This window comes from Macrobrachium nipponense, chromosome 11 (assembly GCF_015104395.2).
Source record: "Macrobrachium nipponense isolate FS-2020 chromosome 11, ASM1510439v2, whole genome shotgun sequence".
Classification (NCBI taxonomy): Eukaryota; Metazoa; Arthropoda; class Malacostraca; order Decapoda; family Palaemonidae; genus Macrobrachium; species Macrobrachium nipponense.
The window spans coordinates 18,554,343-18,560,342 of record NC_061087.1 but is presented as its reverse complement, the minus strand read 5'-3'; the positions used below and the strand labels follow the sequence as shown (position 1 = coordinate 18,560,342).

The following is a 6,000-nucleotide window of genomic DNA, read 5'->3' as shown; positions in this document are numbered from 1 at the left end:
GAGGAACACGCTGTGTGACGTCACAAGACAGCAACTAAGTACTACCTTCCCCTCCTTTCCCCGTATACCCATACTCCAATGATACAGGGTACAGAGCCTAAAAGAAGAAGAAGAAGAAAAAAGGATGGTTGTCTTTCTGCAAGCCTCTGTTCTCAAGGTAAGACAAGCTGGTTTTTCCTACTTCAGAAGATACAAATAATCTACTTTGTGGAATTTAGGTGAATTAGTTGAATAAGAGTCGTTGCTTAACTTGAATTGTGTCATCTGTCCACGGGTTGATAAGTTTTCCGTTTGTCGTATCGTTTTCGTATTGTCAACCTCCGACAGACGTAACTGGTTGAAGAGGAGCGCCTCAGTGGCGTGATCGGTATGGTCTTGACCTGCCACCTCGGTGGCCGCGAGTTCGATTCTCGGGTATTCCATTGAGGAGTGAGAGATGTTTATTTCTGGTGATAGAAGTTCACTCTCGACGTGGTTCGGAAGTCAAGTAAAGCCGTTGGTCCCGTTGCTGAATAACCACTGGTTCCATGCAACGTAAAAACACCATACAAACAAACTGGTTGAAGAGGTGTTGGTTTGCAATATATGCAAATTAGAAACACATATTCAGGCGTTTGGAAAACTTCGGTTTCTTTTTTCCGCGTTGTAAAAAAACCCTGCGTTTAATTTCCTTTCAAACGTGAATGTCAAAAGGATGGAGAGAACTGTGTGTCTTTATGTATCTCGTGTGTGTTGTAAAAATAAGTGGCGTTTGTGCATGTCAGAGAAAAAGAAAGGAGCTTAGTCTTGCTGTTCCATGCAACTGCGTTTTGTATATATGTATATATATATATATATATATATATATATATATATATATATATATAGATAAGAGAGAGAGAGAGAGAGAGAGAGAGAGAGAGAGAGATAGATAGATAGATAGATAGATAGATAGATAGACAGATAGTATATATATATATATATATATATATATATATGTAATATATATATGTGTGTGTATGTACGTATATATATACATACATAAATTCTATTAATGTGTGTTACGAATGTATAAACTAAGCAGATCACTGACAGTTGACAGAGCTTACCATTCATTTACCCCAATGAATTATTAGAAAACTAGAAAAAATCGAAACAAGTTCAACCACTGGAACATAATTTTAATAATAGCAACCAACCAGGACCGTTTGTCAGTGGAAGGAAGGTTATTGATACGACATTTCTCCATCTCCTTCCTGAGAATAAAGGTACATATCATTTTCACTTGCCAGACATCTCTTCGAATTAGGATAATCGCATTTTCTGCCGCGGAAATCATTTTATTCTATATCAATTACCACCGCTGTCTCGAGGTGCGATGTGAGATAAAAGGTTATTTCACTAAATTAAATCGGCAGCAGCAGCAGCCCCGTCATCTGAGCCGTGAGAGACACACAGTATTTGCACTTTGCACTGAGGAAATGATTAGGGGAACGAAATACCTGGTCTGGATTATTTTGGGTGTGCAGCGCTTATTGCCAAAGCGTTGACCTCGACGCCAGCCAGCCAAGCCAGCGATGGGGCAATACCACGATTCGCAAGATATAAACTAAATCTCCCATGTCAGCGTCTTTAGCTTTTGACCTTCGCTAATATCTTCCCAGAGTTATCTGTTGAGAGAGAGAAAGCAATTTGTTGGCTGCGTTTAGATAAGCTTGTTCTTTCAATTGTGAGAATGGAAGAACAGGAAAATGAGAGAGAGAGAGAGAGAGAGAGAGATTATTTATGACCTGACTCACTCTATCCCAAATTCAAACTCCTCCTGGGGATCAGTTTTGAATGTGTGTGTGTGTGTGTGTGAGTGAGAGAGAGAGATAGAGGGGGGGATAAGTGGCTAATTTTACGTTTGCGCGCCCCCTCGCTCGCGCATGTGCTTGTTTCTAAGAGAGGGAGAGAGAGAAACGGAGTTGAACGACCATGAAGGGGAATGAGTTGTGAATTTTGTATGTGTGTGTGTGTGTGTGTGTATGAGAGAAAAGGTGAATGAATATGATAAGTGGTGACTACGTGTGTGTGTATGTATGTGTACAAGATGTATGAGAGAACAGAGACGAACTTAAAATATATAAAAAAAAAAGGGAAATCATGGCTCACTTGTATTTCTGTAATTGGTGCCCTTGACATCCAGCATCCTTTGCTTTTCTCGTATCGAAATCGAGGTTGCAGAGATGCATCCTTTAGTAATAAAAGTTCCGTTGACCTCTCGTGTGGAAGAAACATCTCGCATGCACCAACTTGCTTCGGTAATAAGCTGGTGTCTTATTCAGTTATGCGACTTGTTTTGCCTTTTGATTTGATGCAGTTGGCGGGGGAAACTAGGCCGAGGAGGTCGCGGCTTTATTGTTTTCGAAGTTTGTTCCGAGACGTGAACAAGGACAGTCACCTCGAAACCGGATCTCGAGGCGATACATTTAAAATAGGCTTCCATAAGGGGTAATGCTGTCAGTGCAGTTCGCGTGGGGCACTTTAAGCATTACTGTACTTAAGAAGGTTCTTTTCATCACCCCTTCGGCCCACTAGCTGCAACCCCTTTCATTCCTTTTACTGTATCTCCGTTCATATTCACTTTCTTTCATCTTACTGGCCAGTGGCGGGGGGTGTGCCGTCAGTGCTCCTCATGTGGTGCCCTATAGATATTACTTAAGGCTCCTTCGGCCCCAAGATCCAACTACTTTCCATTTTGCTGTACCTCTGTTCATGTTCCATCTTAGTCTCCAAAAACTCCTTACAATTGTTTCATGGTACAACTGCGAGGTTTTCCTCCTGTTACTGTACATCTGTGAAACCTTTTTATTCTCAGTTCCCAGTTTCCCTTTTAGCGCTGAATGACCTTGTAGGTCCCAGCGCTTGGTCCTTCGCCTAAATTACTTATTCCATTCCATTCCATTTAAAGAAGACTGGTCGAAAAGATTTCCTTGATTCCACTATCATATTATCATTATTATTATTATTATAATTGTTATTATTATTATTATTATTATTATTATTATTATTATTATTATTATGTTGTTGTTGTTGTTGTTGTTGGTGGTGAAGAAATCCACAGCAGTGTAAGTGTATATATTATTATTATTGTTATTATTATTATTATTATTATTATTATTATTATTATTGTTGTTGTTGTTGTTGTTGTTGTTGGTGAAGAAATCCACAGCAGTGTAAGTGTAAATATATATTAAAATGTATATATAAAAAAACTAAGAGCTCTTCTCCTGGAGAATCGAGCAGGTTTTCGAAACCTACACTTTTCTGGATTTCTTTACCATGTTAGTGTTTCGTGCTATTACTATTATTATTATTATTATTATTATTAGTATTATTATTATTATTATTTATTATTATTAAAATAAACATATTTATACATGCTGTATTACCGATATTAGAATAATTTTAAACGTTACAACTTCCTGGAATCTGGAATTTAAAAGCGGACCTTCTTCAGTCTTTGAAGTTGCGACGGCCTTCTGCCGCTAAAGGCAACTTCATTATTATTATTATTATTATTATTATTATTATTATTATTATTATTATTATTATTTCAAAATACTCATAGTTGCATAAATCTTAAAATGGAGCGACAAATCCACAGTTACGTTAATGCACATATATTTAAAGATAAGTCTGTACAGAAAGATTTTGGGAAACAGTCCGATTGAATCGGACAATTTCCCGAAAGGTTTCTGTACAGATTTATCTTTAAATATACTCTATGTACATATACATAACGGTGGGTTTGTTTCTCCATTCTTATTAATTGAACCAATAATAGAGGTTAACATCAAGATCATGTCCACCAAGCTATTATATATTACATATTTTGAAATCATGTAAAACTTCCATCCTGCTACAAAATACAGGCCGCCACCTTCAGTTTACAGAAAAGCTAAAATTATGGCGTTTTTAGAACATTCCCAGAAATTCAAAATGCTTTCGGATGTTACTGTTATTATTATTCAGAGGATAAGCCCAGTTCATATCGAATGAGCCTACAGGGGCTGTTGACTCGAAATTCAATCTTCCAAAGAATTTGGTGTTCATTTGAAATAAATTGCATAAAATGATAGGAAATAGTGAAAGAAGGGAAATACATAAGTGCAATAGAAATTGTTTTAGGGTAGCAATGCATTGCATCTTCGGTTGAAGTTTTCAGGTTCTAAGAAATTATACCTTGATAGGGACTACGAAATCTCAGAGCCGATGCTTTGTTGTCAATCCACCTTGTTGATGAAAGTCCCTTTGAGATTATTGTCGTTGATATTATTTAATAAAAATACACAGTTATATAGTAAACTGTATTAACATTTAAAAGGAAAAACACATTAATGCAATATAGTACTACATAACAGCGCCTCGGTGGCGTTGTCGGTATGGTGTTGGCGTGCCACCTTGGTGGCTGCAATTTCGATTCTCGGGCATTCCATTGAGGTGTGAGAGATGTGTGTTTCTGGTGATAAAGTTCACTCTCGACGTGGTTCGGAAGTCACGTAAAGCCGTTGGTCCCGTTGCTGAATAGCCACTGGTTCCATGCAACGTAAAAACACCATACAAATAAACAAACAAATATACGCACTACATAACGGAGGATTTTAATGACAACAGTTTTTCACGAAATTGCGAGTTTCTTAGCAATGATGTTTATAGTTTACGCAACAATCTATCGTTGTTTTGAGTAGATGTGGGCTTAATTTCTTTTCACGGAGGCCTCTGCACGCAGGGAATAAAAATGAACATATATTCAACCCTGGGGCCATATTTCCCAGACTTACTAGTAAGACAACGAGCGGGTGGTAGTGCAATCCGCGCCAGAATGCCCCTAAATGAATTTAAGTCGGTAATGGAATCAGGGAGGGGGACAGGTAAGTCCGAATTAGGAGGTCCACTTTACCATTGTGTTTTAATGTTTTAAGAGGCGAATTAGCATAACTGATAATTGATAGTCATTTTTAGATTACTTTTTCGAAGGGACGACTTTGTTTTTTGGCAAATTGTTTCTTCTTGTTGATTTTTTTTATTTACTTTGATAAATTTTATGATCGTATTATGTGGTACTATTATTACGCTGGAAATGTACTAATTACAAAGATATTTCTTCAACAAAATAGTAGTAGGAATATAAAAAACGCTTCCAAAATATCGCATGCATTCATTAATAAATAATTAGTTTTTAATAACTACGGTTATTCAATTAACACCACATTCAAAAGAAACCCGATCATAAAAAAGTCATTGAATAATAGTATGATATATATATATATATATATATATATATATATATATATTATATATATATATATATATATATATATATATATATATATATTCTGTATATAAATCTATCATATATATAGTATAATATATATATATATATATATATATATTTATATATATATATCATATATATATATATGCTATTATATATATATATATATATATACTATAATATATATATATATATATTATACTATATATATATATTATGTATATAAATATATACATATATATAGATATATTATATATATATATATATATATATATATATATATATATATATATATATATATATAATATATATAATTTCTTAAATCCTAGAAAGGAATATACTACGAAAGTACTTGTTCCAAGTCCCTGTTTCACTTTCCTTTTTACAAGTACGTGTTTCCTTCGTACTATATATATATATTATATATATATATATATATATATATATATATATATATATATATATGATAGATATAGATATATTTATATATATATGAATAACTTGATCACGAAGTATATAAAACGTGATGCTATGTATAAATAAAGGTTTTTGCCATGAAGGAAAGAAATGAAAAGCGAGATAACCAAGCACTTTCGGTCGAGTTCGACCCTTTACTCAGGCACAACTGATCTTACAGAGGAAAAACATAGTCAAGGTAGGCTTAATATCCAAACTGACACTACAAGATTAGCAATAAGGTC

General features: G+C 34.8%; 1 long non-coding RNA gene across 2 annotated transcripts in view; it reads left to right on the top strand.

Annotated features, from left to right (window-relative positions):
• Positions 1-6,000, top strand: part of LOC135214569 (uncharacterized) — a 105,886-nt gene that overhangs the window by 4,164 nt on the left and 95,722 nt on the right. For both annotated transcript variants that reach the window (XR_010314600.1, XR_010314488.1), the window contains exon 3: positions 1-157. This exon is cut by the window's left edge and continues 7 nt beyond it. This is a non-coding gene — a long non-coding RNA (uncharacterized LOC135214569). The remainder of the gene's footprint in view (positions 158-6,000) is intronic.